We start from the raw sequence: 17,626 nt of genomic DNA, 5'->3' as shown, positions 1-17,626 counted from the left end.
CATTTATCTTCTGATCTCAGCACAGTGTCATAAATGCTTTTAAAAGTTTTTCATGTTACTTTAGTAAGAAATCCTGAGTTGCTCGGTGGAAAGATGATGCATTTCTCTCTACAGACATCTGAGTGGCTCTATTATGGAACTATTTTCATCAGAATGCTGAAGAACCAGTATACTAAAAACTAATCTGCAGCATTTTGTTTTTTTTGTTTTTTTGCAGAAAGCAAGCTCCGCCCACTCCATTGAGAGGTTCAAGTCCACACTTCTCAAACGCATGTATATCACCTTGAAGATGAGAGAAATGTCCCAAAAATAAAGCAATCGAAGCTACTGCACATTTAGGCATTACACCAACAGTAATTTCCCATGGAAAACAGTGTGTCATCGTGTTCCTTTGCATCTTGTGCTTTGGGCAACAGACACTTGTGGAACTTCACATCAGCCACATTTGGATAAACCCACTCAGCAAGCCGTGGTTGTTCCCAAGATAAAAAGTAATTGATAGCTCTACTTTTGACAAGATGGTGTCCTGCCTTCAGAATAACCTACCAGTAAGCCTATTGTGGATCCACCACAAGATGAAATTTAAAACAGAATTCACTCAAAACACTTTTTTAGTAACTAGATGTACAAGTGTAACTAAGGCATCACAGACTCTCAAGTAAGTACCCTCCCAATACACACATGCAAAATAAACCTTTGTCTTCACTGGGAATAATGACCTAGGGCAGTGATGACTGCTCTTAAACCATTCTGGACATATTAGATGTTTCTACTACCCTTACTAGATAATATACTATTATGACCTATGCTCTTGTTGTATTTGTACATATTCACTATTCTTTTTTCTTTTAATTGGATGAAATTCTGATATCTGGACATATTCTGTTAAGTATGAACTCTCTCTCATTGTATCTTTTGAGACCATTTACAGGTTGCTAGTAAAGCACATCCAGTTTGAGAATAATGCTAAGCTTTCTGATTGGTGCAATGCAGGTTGAGTGTTCTTGTCTGATTCTAAAAAGTAATATATGCTATAACTATTTCAAATGTATACATTGGTCATTTTAAATGAGGCATTGTACTAACCCTAAATTAAACATTTTCTTATTGTAATTATAACAGCATTGTGTCCTGGTAAAATTGTGCGCTAAAACTTTCTTCTGTTTATCCTGTTGGCTGTCCGTTATGTACTTCAAGAACATATGTGACAACAATAATTTATGGCAGTCAGGAAAAACAGAATATTTTGTCAAGATTTTGCTGTGAGACTCATATTCCCATGCCATTTTATTATTTTCAGTCAGTCACAGTGCATGCTTCAGAAAATATAGAGACAGAAAACAGTTCAGAAAACATCAACAGATAGGTCAAACTTCACAATATCTGAAAAGGGTTAAAGTTACTGATTGCAAAGAAAGCTAGAGGAACACAATTGCACAATGCAAAACCACGTCAGAAAAGTGAAGCAAGTAGTTACTGATTACATATGTTTACAAAGTCTCTTGGATGCATTACAAGGAGACTCTGTTGAAAGAAGAATGTCGCTTCAAATCCAAGACTGCTTATGTTTTGCACAATCACAAGTTCATCTTTAACAGACCCACTGTGTACCAAATGGATTACAAGTTGTAACAAGTGGGTCACTACAGTGAATACTGTAATTTCTTTAAAATCTTTTTTTATCCCCCACTGCCTACCAATGGCAGGAGCTGAGAGAGGGGCTGTCATTTAGGCAGTCATCACAGTTTTCTAACTTTCCATGCCGGTTTTGTTGCTTAGCCTTAACTTAGTGGTATATGTGCAGTAATGTGCTTCATGGTTTGACATATAAAGGTCATCACTAAACATGTGTGTCACTCACTATAACAAATGTCTTAACCCCTTAAGACTGCCCTTGTTCCCCCAGGAGCCATTAGTCCTGTGGGACCTACTGTCTCCACCTGGGTCTTTATGGAAGCACATGCCCAAGGTACACAGTCCTGTGGTAGACTCCCTCCAAAGAGAGGTGAGCTGGAAATGCTGCGACACTCCACAGTTCCCCTCAGCTAGCTCTGGCAGGCACTTCAATTTGCTAAACAAGCTTGGGGTTGCCTGGGTCATAGTCGGGGCTTTATCCATCTATGCCAATAGAACTATCTTGAACATTATTCTAGATGTTAGGTTAAATGTATTTTTAATGAAGGGTTAAATGTATTTTTAATGAATGTGGCAGGAGAAAGAGTGTTTAACACTGTGTTAGACCAATGCAAAATACATAGTATGAAATTCACAAATTTAGAATGACCAAGATGGATGCTGTAGAGACACTAAATATGTTCTACATTAGATTAGATTTTAAAAGGATGTATATAGAAATCAGGACATAATCAGGAAAGCTGAAATAGAAAGCAATTATAAAATCTGATATGACCTTACAAGGTTTACTAGACTATGGAAGGAAACCTTACATAAAAGAATACCAACTAAACAATATTGAGTTAATATACAAAGCATTAACTACATATACATCTCAAGTTAAAACATAAGTACATTATGCAGAGACTCCTAATCAAAGTTTTAACTAGCAATATTATAACTTCAGTAGACAAAGAAAAAGGCCAATATGTCGAGACTGACAAATCTTTTCTTCACAAAGATGCCTACTGGCAAAAATGAGAAAAGCCATTTAATTTTTTTTTTGAGAAAACCGAACCATTTTTGCAAAATGGATCAGCAATAACATGACTAGCTATAATAGTAATAAGTTTCAAGGAAATAAGTGACTGTGGTAATTAAAAATAAACTAGATGCAGGAGAGAAAGATGAATCACAAAACACACAGTATAATGGCAATAATAATATTATATGCTTGTAATGTGTTGTGTAAAATCATCTACAAGTCAAAATGTTAAAACATCACAACAGCAATGCTTATTAACAGATGCATGACCATCAAGATGACAATGAAATAAATGAACTAAGGTATTGTGTCATGGTAAGATTTCTGTTAAATACCATAATACAAAAACATATGCATAACAGAAGGGAACCATTGCTAGTATCAGGAATCGAAGTGGGCATTACGTCCAAGAAGAGAAGAATTTCAGCATAAGTGCGTATCATAAACATTGTCAGAAGATCCAGCTTAAACAATATCTGAGATATTATCAGTGATGTATCAAATAACATACAATTTTACATGAGAAACAGTTATGAAACAAACTTCTACTTAAATTCTTAGTTTTACTTTTTTTAACCAGGATATTATTGAAAATGTGAATCTGCATGTAGATATCCCTGATAAACCATTCCCAGAAAGTCGCAAGGAGCTCTGTTTCACATTAGACAAACCTGTGTACCAGGAACTGATTAAACTAAACAATGCACAAATGAAAATGCAACAATAAAGCATGTCCATCTTCATGGCTATTATTGCAAACTGGAAAACATCAATCAAGAGTGAGAATTTGTATTGATTTGAGGATGACAAACAAGACAGTCATAAAGGAAAGACGCTTGATCTTGACAGATAAGATATGATCTCAATGCTTTAATGAATATATTTAGAGGGTGTGGCAGTCCCCAGTTGGATTTGTGCCATATAGGCCCCAAACCCTTTAGCTCTATGCTTATGCAAGAAAGACAGCCTGCCAACAATTGCTAATTTAGAAGTTCTAACTTTCCAAGATAGTTGATTATAACATACATAGCAACAATGATGAACTTCATATTGCACGTCATTTTACTGAAGTAAAATATCTAAACTTACTGCTCTAAAAGTACTAACTTTTTATGCCCTCTGTCAGACCAGACTATGCGAGTCCTGACACTTCAAAAGTAAACTGTGATTCAAAGAAAATTATCAAATTCCAGATAATATCTTCAGTAGACTTTCCTTTGTACCTGAATATAGCAACTCCAAGGTCACTATATCACTATACCAAGGAGTAGGGAAATGCTCAGAGATGCCATATATCCCCCACATTAGCATTTTTAACTCTGCTGTTGTGTAACTATAAATTGGATTAGAGTCATCTGAATTTCAACAGACACTAAGAGCTGACTTGTTATATTTCCTTCTTCTAGAAAATGAATAATCTCTGTGTAGACTAGAAAACTTTTACTTTTTGTATTCTTAATCTGTTTTTTTATGTGACTATCAGTATTAGTGTGTTTATGGAATACTGTAGCAGTCGTGCTGTATTCACACGGTTCTGTCATGTTATTTTCTTGTTTTGTCATTATTGTACTGCTTTATGCTGTATTGCTGTGTATGTAATGCTGTTCTCATGTTACTGTATTCACAAAAGTGCTACATTTTCTATGCTTAAATTATTTTTAAACAACTTTATCACACTGATTCACAACACGAGATCACATACATCAGTTATAATGAAAAGAGAAAAGTCTTAATAACATTTCTGTGATGCCCACCACTGTTGGCAGTATGAGATGAGCACCAGTATGTGTTATCCCCATGCTGGGCCAGTAATCAAGGAGCCTGAATCCTCACCACTGATATTGGAGAGCGACATGTACTTTAAATACAAATGGATATACTCAATATTTCCAGATGTAGACCTCTCTGCATCAAACACAATTTCCCTTAAGAGCACACAGGGAACACAAACAGCCTGAGGTCTGGATGTTTCTATATCTGTCTCCCTCCAAATCCCCAATAAGACTCTCCCTGGTACAGCTGTAGGGTTAGGTCCTCAGCTGAGTCTCCAAGCCAAGTCCTCCAGCACCCTCTCTGTAAACCCAGTGCTTCGTTTCTCTGCCCCAAGTAGCTGATAACACACACACTGAGGGATTAAATTTTAATACACATGCACACACACACCTGGGAAAGGCTGGCACAGGTTTACTGGCTGTGCCCCTTCTGCCCAGAGAATAAGGTAGTTATCACTGCTACCAGACACTGCACAATCAGCTACTCTAAGATCCTTGACAAAGGGTGTCCAATTATACTGTACAATATTAGTACTAAGACAAATGGTAGTAGTTCACCAAGATGGCTAGGCCTTCTGGAGTGGCCCACATAGTGTCACCAAAAATAGAAGTACTCTCAAAGGTTAGATACTCTCTACAAGAACTAGCCATGATAAATGTATTAAATATATTTAATAATAAAGCTTGAAAATACTGAATATATATTCACAGTAAACCAGAGTTCAAATCACAGAAAATATTGAAAACAACATTGTTTTTCTTTATTTGTACGAGTCTGTCTATCAGTCTCTAAACTAAGCTTCACTATATTCCTGATATAATGTAAGAGAATTTACTGTTCCCTAATAACTTACTTAGGCAGGGCAAGAAGAAATACATGAGCAGTCTTTCTAGTCAGGCTCCCAAACAGAATACTCTAGATTCTGAGATTACTCCCTGTAAAACATAATGTCCAAGATAACTTGCAGAATGACCTAATCTGGTCACTTGATTCTAGGTTCCCCGCAATATCTCCTTATGAAGTGTGAGACAGAACTTGAGCAGACTGCTACAATACACATTTAGAGCTTTTATGGCAATGCCTTGGAGCTAGAAACATTGACAACACTTCTCTCTTCTTTACAAATCTAACAGAAATGGCTACTCCCAGACCTCCTGTCTCCTGGCCTACTCAGCACTGTGGAGTTACATTCAGTGATTTAACAGCTCATTTACATTTCTCTTATTATTCTTAAAATATGCCAGCTGGTTAAGTACTGCTGTGCCAGTGTCCTCTATTAAAACATATATATATTTCTTTCAGATACTATAATACATGTACATTTTTCTTCATTTCACCAGGGTGCACTATTGATGGATTTTAACACAATTAACACAAGCAGAGCTCACAAATACATTTTTCAGTACAAACATGATTACAAATCAGCTTGATATACAAATGACATATTATTTATAAAATTCCAGCTAGCTGTGCTGGCACAAGACTTGCATCCACCACCCTACTTCTCCCTGGCATGGCTGGCAGTACATCCTGTTGTCACAGTTTCCATTATCATATACATGCATTCATCATACAAACTCAAGCATAATTCTATTCTTTGCTCACGCATACTCCAAATTCTGACTTCTGTATATACTATCCCCAAATGCACCATTTACTATGAAAATTTGTAATGACTCTATCTCTAAGCCTTCCATTTGCTTTACTATATTCAGAACCGTATGCACTGCTGATGTACTCTTTGACTTCCACTTTCAAGTGATTAAGTTTTCTTTGGCAGTTATAACATTAACCTTAAGGCCTTACTGTTTCATGACATTTCTAAATCAAAGTCTAACTCAGTAGCATCACCTCCTTGGTTATAAACCCCAAAAAAGGAGCATCCAGCATATAAAAAAGTAACACAGATCTAAAAGTACACAAGTGCTTCAAGTTCCACAGGAAACAGGCCAATCAATGGATAGAAAATACTCTTTTATTGTACACAAATAAGTGCTTTCATCCACATCGATCAGGCCTTCATCAGAACCAACATAAAGTCACATACTTGTATTCTTTATCTAATCAACTATCAATGGAAATTTTAAAGTACACCAGTCAATTTAATAATATACAAACTTAAAAGATGCTGTCATAAAAGTAAAGTGACCATATAACACACAAGTAAAAACATAAAATATGTTTAAAAATGTTAAAAAAAAAAATAAATAACAAGCTGTAAAAATATATGCAAAAAGTAAACCAACCAGATTAAAAAAAAAAAAAAAAAAAAAGTGGAACCAATGTAGTCACAGGTGTATTACCTGATTAGGAATAATGAAAGACATCCAATAAGGTATTTACTATCAATACAGGTCTATGACTTTGTTGTTTTAGTTCTGACTCTGTCAAATGGTCGTATCATTGATTCACATCCTTGAAAACTGACATTGCCGAAATCCGGTATTGCTGAATTACAAATCTAATGCGATCTAGGGACAAGCATTAACATGGGTCAAGATAGGGGTGAGATTTATACTTCCACAAGATAGGGGTGAGATTTGTACTTCAACAATATTGGAGTTTGACACTGCCAACATTTGAGGTTCAGGTTTTGCACAATGTGGTTCGACCAAGTCAGCTGTGAGTACATGATGATAAACATAAAATATCTCCTGACAAAAAGTGAAAGGATAAACTTCAGAAACAGAAATGAAGCACTATAGAAAGAGACAGAAAACAAACAACATGAAGCAAAAGCAACAAAAATCTGCTGAAGCAACAGAAATCTGCCACTAAGAGCCAAATTATACTGACACACACACACACACAAATCATGTAGTAGAAAGAATCTGCCAGCTATTGTTTGATCTAAGAAGCTACCATACACAAAATAAAACCCTGCATTAATATAAATGCATATTAAAATAGAAATGAACTCACAAAATTACCACAGAAACCTAACTGAATAAGGCAAGCTAAAGCCTAACCGAATAAGGCAAGCTAAACCAACTTTAGAAAAATGTTGGATGTAGTGGGAGCATTACTGCTTACATATGTGTCTTTCTTTTTTTCAGTTTTTGGGAGCTGCCACTGAAATGATTACCATTGTAAATTTGTTTGGGTGCATCAGCATATCTTCAGCTAAATTGTTTTAAAAAATGATGAACAGAGCATTACTGCTTACATGCGTATATGACTTTTTCAATTCTTGGATTTGACAGTAAAAGTATTTTTCTTGTAAATATTTTAAAACAATGGAACTAGGAAAGAAATATACATCTTTATGAAACATTGTGCTACTGATAAAGTGAGTCTATTCATCTGGATTTATTCACCTGCCCGGGACTCTGTTGCAGTACTGTGTAATGTTAGCAGCTCTTTATAAACTGGACAATGTAAAACACAGAACCATTTGAAAGAAGAGACCCTTAAATGACTATCATGAACATTTTAGACCACAATTCCACACAGCTTAAAATGTTAGCACCTTGCACAGTTATCAATTAGTTAAACTGGACAGAAGAACTATTTTATACTAGCATACACTACAAAATATATAATTATCAAACCGCAGAAAATGCAGTTGTCGATTTTATAAATGCATTAAGGCACTTAGTGTGTGTGCATGGCACAGATATTGCCCAATTTTCAGGGATTATGAGGCATTCACTCTTTGGGCTCATGATCTCACAACAATGGACTAGTATCTGTACCATGCACTTCCGTTCATGCCTTATTGCATGAGCATTATTCTTTACTACATGCAGTTTATTCCAGCTTGGATAAGTATCTACTAAAGGATGCCATCTTTGTAAACCTTGAAGATCCTATGCAAACTGACAATACCAAATTAGTCTTAACTGTTCTGAAAATACATTTCCTCAGTAGTTGCTTACCTTGACTGTCCTTGTCATTTTATTTGCATTCCCAATATTTATTTAAGGAAAATCTCTTCCAGAAAATACCCCCAAAGCCATAACATATTTTGCCCTCATTGATTATCTACTGGAAGTTCTCCTTCCTTGCTGACATCATGTTGGGGCCAGCAGAGACCATTACCTACTCAATAAGAGGGAGAAAGGTTTACGGTGAGAGGATTAAAGATTGGGGGGTTTTACTTGTATCTTTTTAATTTTCTATTTTACGATAGTTACATATTTGCTAAGCCAGCCTTCTAATCCTCCTGCATTTTGGGTTCCTTTTATGTGGAAACAAATGTGAAGGCTGCTTCTGTTTCACTGTCTCAAAAGCACATTGCATGCAGCACAAAAACTACTCGTGTACCAACTCCTTTGCTCAATGCTTTCTGGAATTCATAAACTCCAATGCCCTGGATCAACTTATCCACACCCCTACCAGGGGCAACAATATCCTAGATCTAGTCATTACCAATATGAGTGTCCGTTGTTCCACACCTGAAGTCAACGCCTCATTGGTCCGATCTGACCATAAGCTAATTACCCTAGATATCCACATCCTGCCTCCACCCCCCATTAAGAGAACCACGGTAAAAAATTTATCCAAAGCCAACTTCATGTTTCTTAAGACAGAAGTGGTGAACTTCATGACACCCATGCAGATGGACAATACAGTTACGACTACTGAATCCTACACAATTGCACTTTATAAACACTTACATGAGTGCATGGATCGTGCTATCCCAAAACAGAACCAAGACGCTATCCTCCAAAAAACGAAGCCAATCTGGTGGTCCCCTGCTATAAACAAACTGTACAATAGAAGGAAAAAATTCTTGCAAAAGAGAGTAAAATCCCACGAGTGGAGGAGCTCCCTGGTCAGCCTCAGTAAGAAGCTGTGATCCCTGATAAAATCCTCCAAAGCCAGTTACGAAAACAAAATTGCCACGGATTCTAAAGACAACCACAAAGCATTCTATAGCTATGTCAAGAATCTCAATGGCAATACTCAGATCTGCTCTGAGTTACAGCACAATGGCACTAAATATACAGAATAATCAAAGTGAAGGCACCCAAAACAACCAATAAATCCAAAAGAGTGCAATGGGCTAAAACAAGAGAATGCAAAACTATTATCCAACTCCGTTTATTCAACAGAAGTACGCTAGACACATTAACTCTTTTGAAAAAAACTAACGCTTTTGAAAAAAACAAACATGCGTTTTCGTCCTCAACATTCGGACTTCATCAGATACTCCTTAATTAACACCAACTGCTTTTTATATATTAAGATTAAAAACAATCAACCAATAGTGTCTTTACAAACCATTTTAAATGGGCAAATCACCATTCCATTAGGCCTCATGAATATTCATATTCAGTATATACATATGCATGATTCATTTCCTATATTCTTAAAAAAATATATAAAAACCTTTTATAAAATTAATTATCTTCCTAATTTCATTATTTATTTTCTCAATCCCTTAAAGTATTTGCTAAAATTATTAAACTATTATATATTTATAAATTAATACTAAAACAAATACATCACATAAAACAAAAATTCTTACTAAAACACAATAAAAGAAAGAGAGAGAAACAGAGGGGAACTAACTCCCTCTACTGTAAAAACTTAAAATTACAATCATATTCTGGCAGCCCTTAACTTTAATAGTGGCAATATTGTTAAAGCATCATTTAACCCTGGAAATTTTCCTGCTTCCAGGGTTACTTGCCACCATAATTCTTTGCTTTCTAAAATCTCTTCCCAAGGGCCACCTCTAATCTTGTTTGATTTGTTCTAATACAAAAAAAATAAAATGTATATCCTTCGCAGACTCTTTGAGTGTTTATAAAGTGCATTAGTGTCTTTTGCTTTTAAAATTTCATAAACATGTTCATATATTCTTTTTCTTAATGTTCTTTCTGGGTGAATAAAAAAACTATCCTTAAGGATTCATGGGACCTATTAAAAGACGTTATACCTGAATTATATTAGGATAATCTTATATTTGTTACCATTGATATAATAGATCTTTTTTCATGCATACCATATGAGATGGGTATGCAAATGTTTGAAGAAACTGTACATCAGGATGAACAGTTAACTCATAATGAAAAAATAGTGAGTACAACACTTATGGAGATGATACTTAAGTATAATTTCCTGATATTCAATGGTGAATTTTTCCAGCAGATACAAGGTGTATCAATGGGTGCAGCTTGCGCCCCTACTTCTGCTAATATTGTGCTGGCAAAATGGGAGGAGAAATTCATTTTAAGCTCAAAATTTAAGGCCTTTTGGGTCTTGTATCGTAGATTTTTGGATGACATTGTCATCTTTTGGACAGGAGGTCATGAGAGATTTATGGAATTTATGGATTATCTAAATAATACTACTAGTTTTTTAAAATTCACCTATAACACATCATATGATTTTCTTCAATATTTAGATGTGGAAATATATAAGGTGAATCAGAGGTTGGAAACGAAAGTTTATAGAAAAAGTACATTTTGTAATTCCTTCTTGCATTACGACAGTGCCCACCCTCTACATTGTAAAAGAAATATAGTAAAGGGTCAATTTGTTAGGGGCTGTCATATGACTAGCTTGGATATGGATTTTGTAAAAGAATGTGATTTATTAGAGAAAATGTTTATAGATAGAGGTTACCCCAGAGTGTTTGTTAATAATATTAGGAAGGAAGTGGAAAAAGGGAGGTTAAGTAGGTTTAAGCCCATTAATGGTATGGGGAATAATAACTATAAGGAAATGTATGAAGGGGGAAACAAAGAAGAGCATAACTCTGAAGGGTTTCAAAGAGGTTTAGTATTGGAATATAATGCCATTAATTATAATATGAGAGATATTCTTCAGAGGGAATGGGAAAAATTTGTATCATTTACAGATGTGGAAGAAATATCCAAGATAATACCAAAAGTAGTATATAAAAATTCCCACAATATAAGGAAAATTTTGGAAAATGGTAGTAATAGGGGTACTAGTGGATTTAGTGGGTTTAAAACCAATCTATTATTAATAAGTAACAGGAAAATAGGGACGTATAAATGTGGAAGATGCAATCAATGTCCCTATATTATAAATGAAAGTGAGATTCATCTTGAGAGTAGAAATAGATGGATTAAGAGCAGGGGTTTTTATTGTTGTGATACAAAAGGAGTAGTATATCTTGCGATCTGTCAAAAATGTCAAGCGTTTTACGTAGGTAAAAACGGAAAGAACATTAAGAAAAGAATATATGAACATGTTTATGAAATTTCAAAAGCAAAAGACACTAATGCACTTTATAAACATTCGAGTCTGTGAAGGATATAAATTTTATTTTTTTGTATTAGAACAAATCAAACAAGATATTAGAGGTGTCCCTTGAAGAGATTTTAGAAGGCAAAGAATTATGGTGGCAAGTAATCCTGGAAGCAGGAAAATTTCCAGGGTTAAATGATGCTTTAACAATATTGCCACTATTAAAATTAAGGGCTGCCAGAATATGATTGTAATTTTAAGTTTTTGCAGTAGAGGGAGTTAGTTCCCCTCTGTTTCTCTCTCTTTCTTTTATTGTGTTTTAGTAAGCATTTTTGTTTTATGTGATGTATTTGTTTTAGTATTAATTTATAAATATATAATAGTTTAATAATTTTAGCAAATACTTTAAGGGATTGAGAAAATAAATAATGAAATTAGGAAGATAATTAATTTTATAAAAGATTTATATATATTTTTTTAAGAATATAGGAAATTAATCCTGCATATGTATATACTGAATATGAATACTCATGAGCCCTAATAGAATGGTGATTTGCCCATTTAAAATGGTTTGTAAAGACACTATTGGTTGATTGTTTTTAATCTTAATATATAAAAAGCAGTTGGTATTAATTAATGAGTATCTGATGAAGTCCGAATGTTGAGGACGAAAACGCATGTTTGTTTTTTTCAAAAGTGTTAGTTTTTTCAAAAGCGTTAATGTGTCTAGCGTACTTCTGTTGAATAAACTGAGTTGGATAATAGTTTTGCGTTCTCTCATTTTAGCCCATTGCACTCTTTTTTGGATTTACTAAATATACAGACCCAACTGATATTGCCAACATCCTGGCAGATGGGTTCAGTGCTAACTTTACCCCCCCCTCTCATCCCCTAAACAGCCCATCTCTATACTGGAAGAATGCAAAGTTCCTGTAATCACGGCTGCACAGGTAAAAACCACACTCTCCAAAGCCAAGAACACAGCATCCATGGGACCAGACAGCATCCCAGGCTGCGTTCCACATGAACTACAGAATGAAATGGCACCCCACCCAAGTACCATGTTCAATCATAGCCTCACCTCAGGCTTTGTGTCTGCTGAATGGCTCACAGCAACGGTTATCCCACTTCACAAGGGGGGAGCCACCACGGACCCTGGGAACTACCGTCCCATTAGCCTGATGAGCCTGGTCTGCAAGGCCATGGAATGTATCATCATGGAACTTATAAACAGACATTGGTAATCTCCAAACTCTGGATCCCACCCAGTTTGGGTTTGTAAAAGGCAGATCATGTCTCCTAAACCTGATAGACTTCTTTGAAGCAGTCACCAAAGCCGTAGACAAGGGTAAGGTGGTTCACACAGCCTATCTAGATCTTGCCAAGGCTTTCGACACCATCCCCCACTCTGGAATTATAGATAAACTCAATAAACTAGGTATAATTCCCTATGTCACAACATGGGTTGCCAACTGGCTCACTGACAGAACCCACACTGTGAAAGTAGCAGACTCCAAATCCGACTTCAGACTAGTAACAAGTGGAGTACCACAGGGTTCAGTCCTGGGTCCTCATGTTTGGTATCTACTTCTCTGAAGTACAGGCTAACACAGAAGGTCTTTGGCTAATGAAGTTTGCAGATGACTGCAAACTAGGAGCCATAATCGAAACTCCTAATGATGTGGACATCCTACAAAAGGGCCTCACTGAGACAGATGCCTGGTGTCAAAGCCATGGCCTCAAGCTCAGTGCTAAAAAGTGCATTGTCATCCCCTTTGGTAAAAACTCTGTACCCATGAACTACAACATAGGCGGTAGTATACTCAACACTGAATGTGTGATAAGAGACCTTGGAACACAAGTGGACAGTAGTCTCTCCTTTGATAATCACATCGCCACAATAGTCAGGAAATACTTCTACGTGGCATACCTCATCACAAAAGGTTTCTCATCCAGAAAAAGAGAGGTCATGTTCCCCTCTACTCATCGCTCATTAGACCCATTATAGAGTACAACGCCCCTTTTGGTATGTACCTCACAAGACATCTACAACAACTGGAAAGGCCGCAGAAATACCTCACAAAGGATTATTGGCCTCAAACAGATGCCCTACACAGACAGTCTCAAAAAAACTCCAGGTTTACTCCGTCGCATATTGCCTACTCTGCAGTGATCTCTGCCTAACATACAAAGCTATGTCAAACCCAGAGCTGTTGGACATGCTCCACTTAAACAAATCCCAATCCCTCCAAGCTACACGCTCTAGGGACCTAAACCTTGTCACCACAATAAACAGAACATGCCGGAGGGATAGATTCCTGTCTTAGAGACTTCCCATACTCTGGAATAAACTACCTAGCTATATCAAACAAAGCTCCTCATTAGCACTCTTCAAGAAAAATCTTGATGATTGGATGGGAAATGGGAAATTCACCCCGGGGATCACCTCTGTGGCTCTGCTCAACAGTGGCACAGGAGAATAATTTTCTTGGGTGGCAAAAAGCAAGGTACCTTTTTGGCTGGGCTTGTATAGGCCCCAGGGCCGATAGCCTAGTACCTACCTATGAACTCTTAATTATCTTTGATTTTGCCTAATAGCACTGAATAGTTTATTTCATCTGTCCATGATGTTTACAGAATGCTCCAGTTTTGATTAATATTTCTACTCTGTTTATTCCTTGTAAAACATTTGATTATCTTGTATGTCACTGAGGGTTACAAATGGACACTGCCAAGTATTAGACTTTCATAGTTTATAACTCATTTTGTCCAGAAAATGCATGCTGATGCAAAACCTGTTCCATTATTAAATGGACATACTGCACTCAACCCGCGTGCAACATTAATACGATATAACTTGCTTAAACAAATAAATAAATAAAACAGAGGAAAGAGACCCAACCTACTAATGTAGGAGGTGCAGGAAAGCTCCAATTTTGCATCATCAAAATGACAATTGTGATGATGTGAATACAGCAAGTACTGCCCTGCTAAGTCCTAATGGGATTAACCTGGTTAACAAAAAATAAATAAAACAAATTAAAATAAGAATACACAATAAAGTAGATATGCAGAGCAGGAAGCCATCCTTTCAACCTGAAGAAAGAGAAAGACTGCGAGTAAGTGCAGAAAATAGTTGTACATGATCTTTAATAAATAGCTGCTTAGGTTCATCAGACTGTCCTTTTTAATCAACTTAGCCAGCTCAGTTTTGCTCTAGAAATACTCATTAGTTTCCCAACTCTCTCAACAGACCATTCCAATTAAAATTTGGATATACTCCTGAAACAAGTTTCCTATAACATACTGCAAAGCTTCTGTACTTGGCCCAGTTTCTTTGTTTATTCCATCCATCATATGTATACCACATGTTATGCTCCTTGTTGATGACTTTTTATTATTTTTCTCTTCAAAGTATTAAATGATTTAAAAAAAAAAACTCCTTCATGAACACTGCCATAGCATATTTAGCTAATTCATCTATAACAAAAGCACTGAGTTTTGGTATACCCAAAGGAATGACTAATGCTCCAACAATTAGGTTTCTGGACTCCTAAGCCATTCTCTTGCACATCACCACTCTTGCACATTTACAGCTACTTGTAGAGATGTCTAAATGTAGAGCTAGAACCTTTTCTCACTTATAGCCTACAAATAGTCAGAAATACTGATAGCATGATTAAAAATCTGATACTGTATAAATCTTCCCACAACTGAAACTTTATTCAATAGCTAAAAATGTAAGCCTCCCAAAAGTAGAATATGCACTCACTGTACCATCCTTAGGCAACTCACTCTGCTAACTCAATACTGACAGCTTGCCCAAAAAAAAAAAAAAAAAAAAAAAAAAAAATATGCCAGTTTATAAAAGTTTCAGCTTCCATACCCACAATAGAAAATGTATATTATTCAAAGGCAGCATTCATTTTCTCACTCGTAGGTAGATACTAGGCTATCAGCCCAAGCGCCTAAGTAAGCCTAGCCAACAAGGTTCCCTGGCTTATGCCACCCAAGAAAGTTATTTTCCTGTGCCGCTGTCGAGCAGAGCCACAGAAGTGATCCCTGGGGTGTATTTCCTATTTCCCATCCACTTGTCAAGAATTTTCTTGAAGAGTGCTAATGAGGAACTTTGCTTGACCTAGATGGGTAGCTTGTTCCAGAGTATGGGAAGTCTCTGGGACAGGAATTTATCCCTCCAGCATGTCCTGTTTATTGTGGTGACAAGGTTTAGGTCCCTAGAGCGTGTAGCTCAGAGGGATTGGGATTTCTTTAGGTGTAGCATGTCCAACAGCTCTGGGTTTGACATAGCTTTATATGTTAGGCAGAGATCACCTTGGAGTAGGCAATATGCTATGGAGTAAAGCTGGAGTTTTTCTGAAATGGTCAGTGTAGGGCATCTGTTTGAGGCCAGTAGTCATCTTTGTGAGGTACTTTTGTGGCCTTTCCAGCTGCTGCAGATGTCTTGTGAGGTACATTCTAAAAGGGGTGTTGTACTCAATAATGGGTCTAATGAGTGTCGAGTAGGGGGGAACAATGACCTCTTTTTTTTTTCTAGATGAGAACCCTTTTGTGATGAGGTGTGCCACGTAGAAGGATTTCCTGACTACTGTGGTGATGTGATTATCAAAGGAGAGACTACTGTCCACCTGGGTCCCCAGGCCTCTTATCACACATTGTGTTAAGTAGATTGCCGCCTATGTGGTAGTTCATGGGTGCAGAGTTTTTGCCAAAGGGGATGACAATGCACTTTTTGGCATTGAGCTTGAGGCCATGGCTCTGACACCAGGCATCTGTCTCAGTGAGGCCCTTCTTGTAGGATGTCCACATCATTTGGGGACTCGACTATGGCTCCTAGTTTGCAGTCATCTGTGAACTTCATTAGCCAAAGGCTTTATGTGTTAGCCTGTACTTCAGAGAAGTAGATACCAAACAGGAGAGGTCCCAGGACTGAACCCTGTGGTACTCCACTTGTCACTGGTTTGAAGTGAGATTGGGAGTCTGCAACTTTTACAGTGTGGGTTCTGTCAGTGAGCCAATTGGAAACCCATCTTGTGCTGTAGGGATTTATACCTAGTTTAGTGAGTTTAGCTATAATTCCAGAATGGGGTATGGCGTCGAAAGCCTTGGCGAGGTCGAGATCGGCTGTGTGAACCAACTTACCCTTGTCTACAGATTTTTTGACTGCCTCAAAGAAGTCGATCAGGTTCAGGAGGCATAATCTGCTTTTCACAAACCTGAACTGGGTGGGGTCCAGAGTTTGGAGGTTACCAATGTCTTTGTTTGAGTTCCATGATGATACATTCCATGGCCAATCAGACCAGGCTCGTCAGGTTAATAGGGCCATAGTTCCCGGGATCAGTGGTGGCTCCCCTTTGTGGAGTGGGCACAAAGCCTGATGTGAGACTGATTGAACATGGTGCTTATGTGGGGAGCCAGTTCGTTCTGAAGCTCATGTAAAATGCAGCCTGGGATGTTGCCTGGTCCCATGGATGCTGTGTTTTTGGCTTTAGAGAGTGCAGCTTTTACCTGCGTAGTTGTGATTACAGGGACTCTGCATTCTTTCTGTATAGATATGGGCCCTTTAGGGGGTAAGAGGGGGGAAAAGTTTGCACTGAACCTTTCTGCCAGAACGTCGGCAATATCAGTTGGTTCTGTAATTTTCATGCCATTGTGCTGTAACTCGGAGCTGATCTGGGTGTTACCATTGAGATTCTTGACATAGCTATAGAATGTTTTGTAGTTGTCCCTAGAATCAGTGGAAATTTTGTTTTCGTAGCTAGCTTTGGAGGATCTTATAAGGGATCTCAGCTTCTTACTGAGGCTGACTAGGTAACTCCTACACTCATGGGATTTTACTCTCTCTTGCAACAGTTTCTTCCTTCTGTTGTAGAGTTTGTTTATGGCAGGGGACCACCAGATTGGCTTCCTTTTTTTGGAGGATAGCATCTTGGCTCTGTTTGGGATAGCACGATCCATGTACTCATGTAAGTGCTTATAGAGTGCATCTGTGTAGGATTCAGCAGTCAT

General features: G+C 37.2%; 1 long non-coding RNA gene across 1 annotated transcript in view; it reads left to right on the top strand.

The window, feature by feature from the left end:
• Window positions 1-1,165, top strand: part of LOC122789158 — a 171,933-nt gene extending 170,768 nt beyond the window's left edge. Inside the window, exon 2 of the long non-coding RNA XR_006362775.1 lies at window positions 218-1,165. This is a non-coding gene — a long non-coding RNA (uncharacterized LOC122789158). The remainder of the gene's footprint in view (window positions 1-217) is intronic.
• The last annotated feature ends 16,461 nt before the right edge of the window (window positions 1,166-17,626 follow it).

The sequence above is a fragment of the Protopterus annectens genome, chromosome 14.part0 (genome assembly GCF_019279795.1).
Source record: "Protopterus annectens isolate FY-2018-M chromosome 14.part0, PAN1.0, whole genome shotgun sequence".
Lineage (NCBI taxonomy): Eukaryota > Metazoa > Chordata > Ceratodontiformes > Protopteridae > Protopterus > Protopterus annectens.
This window is presented reverse-complemented; position numbering and strand designations above follow the sequence as displayed.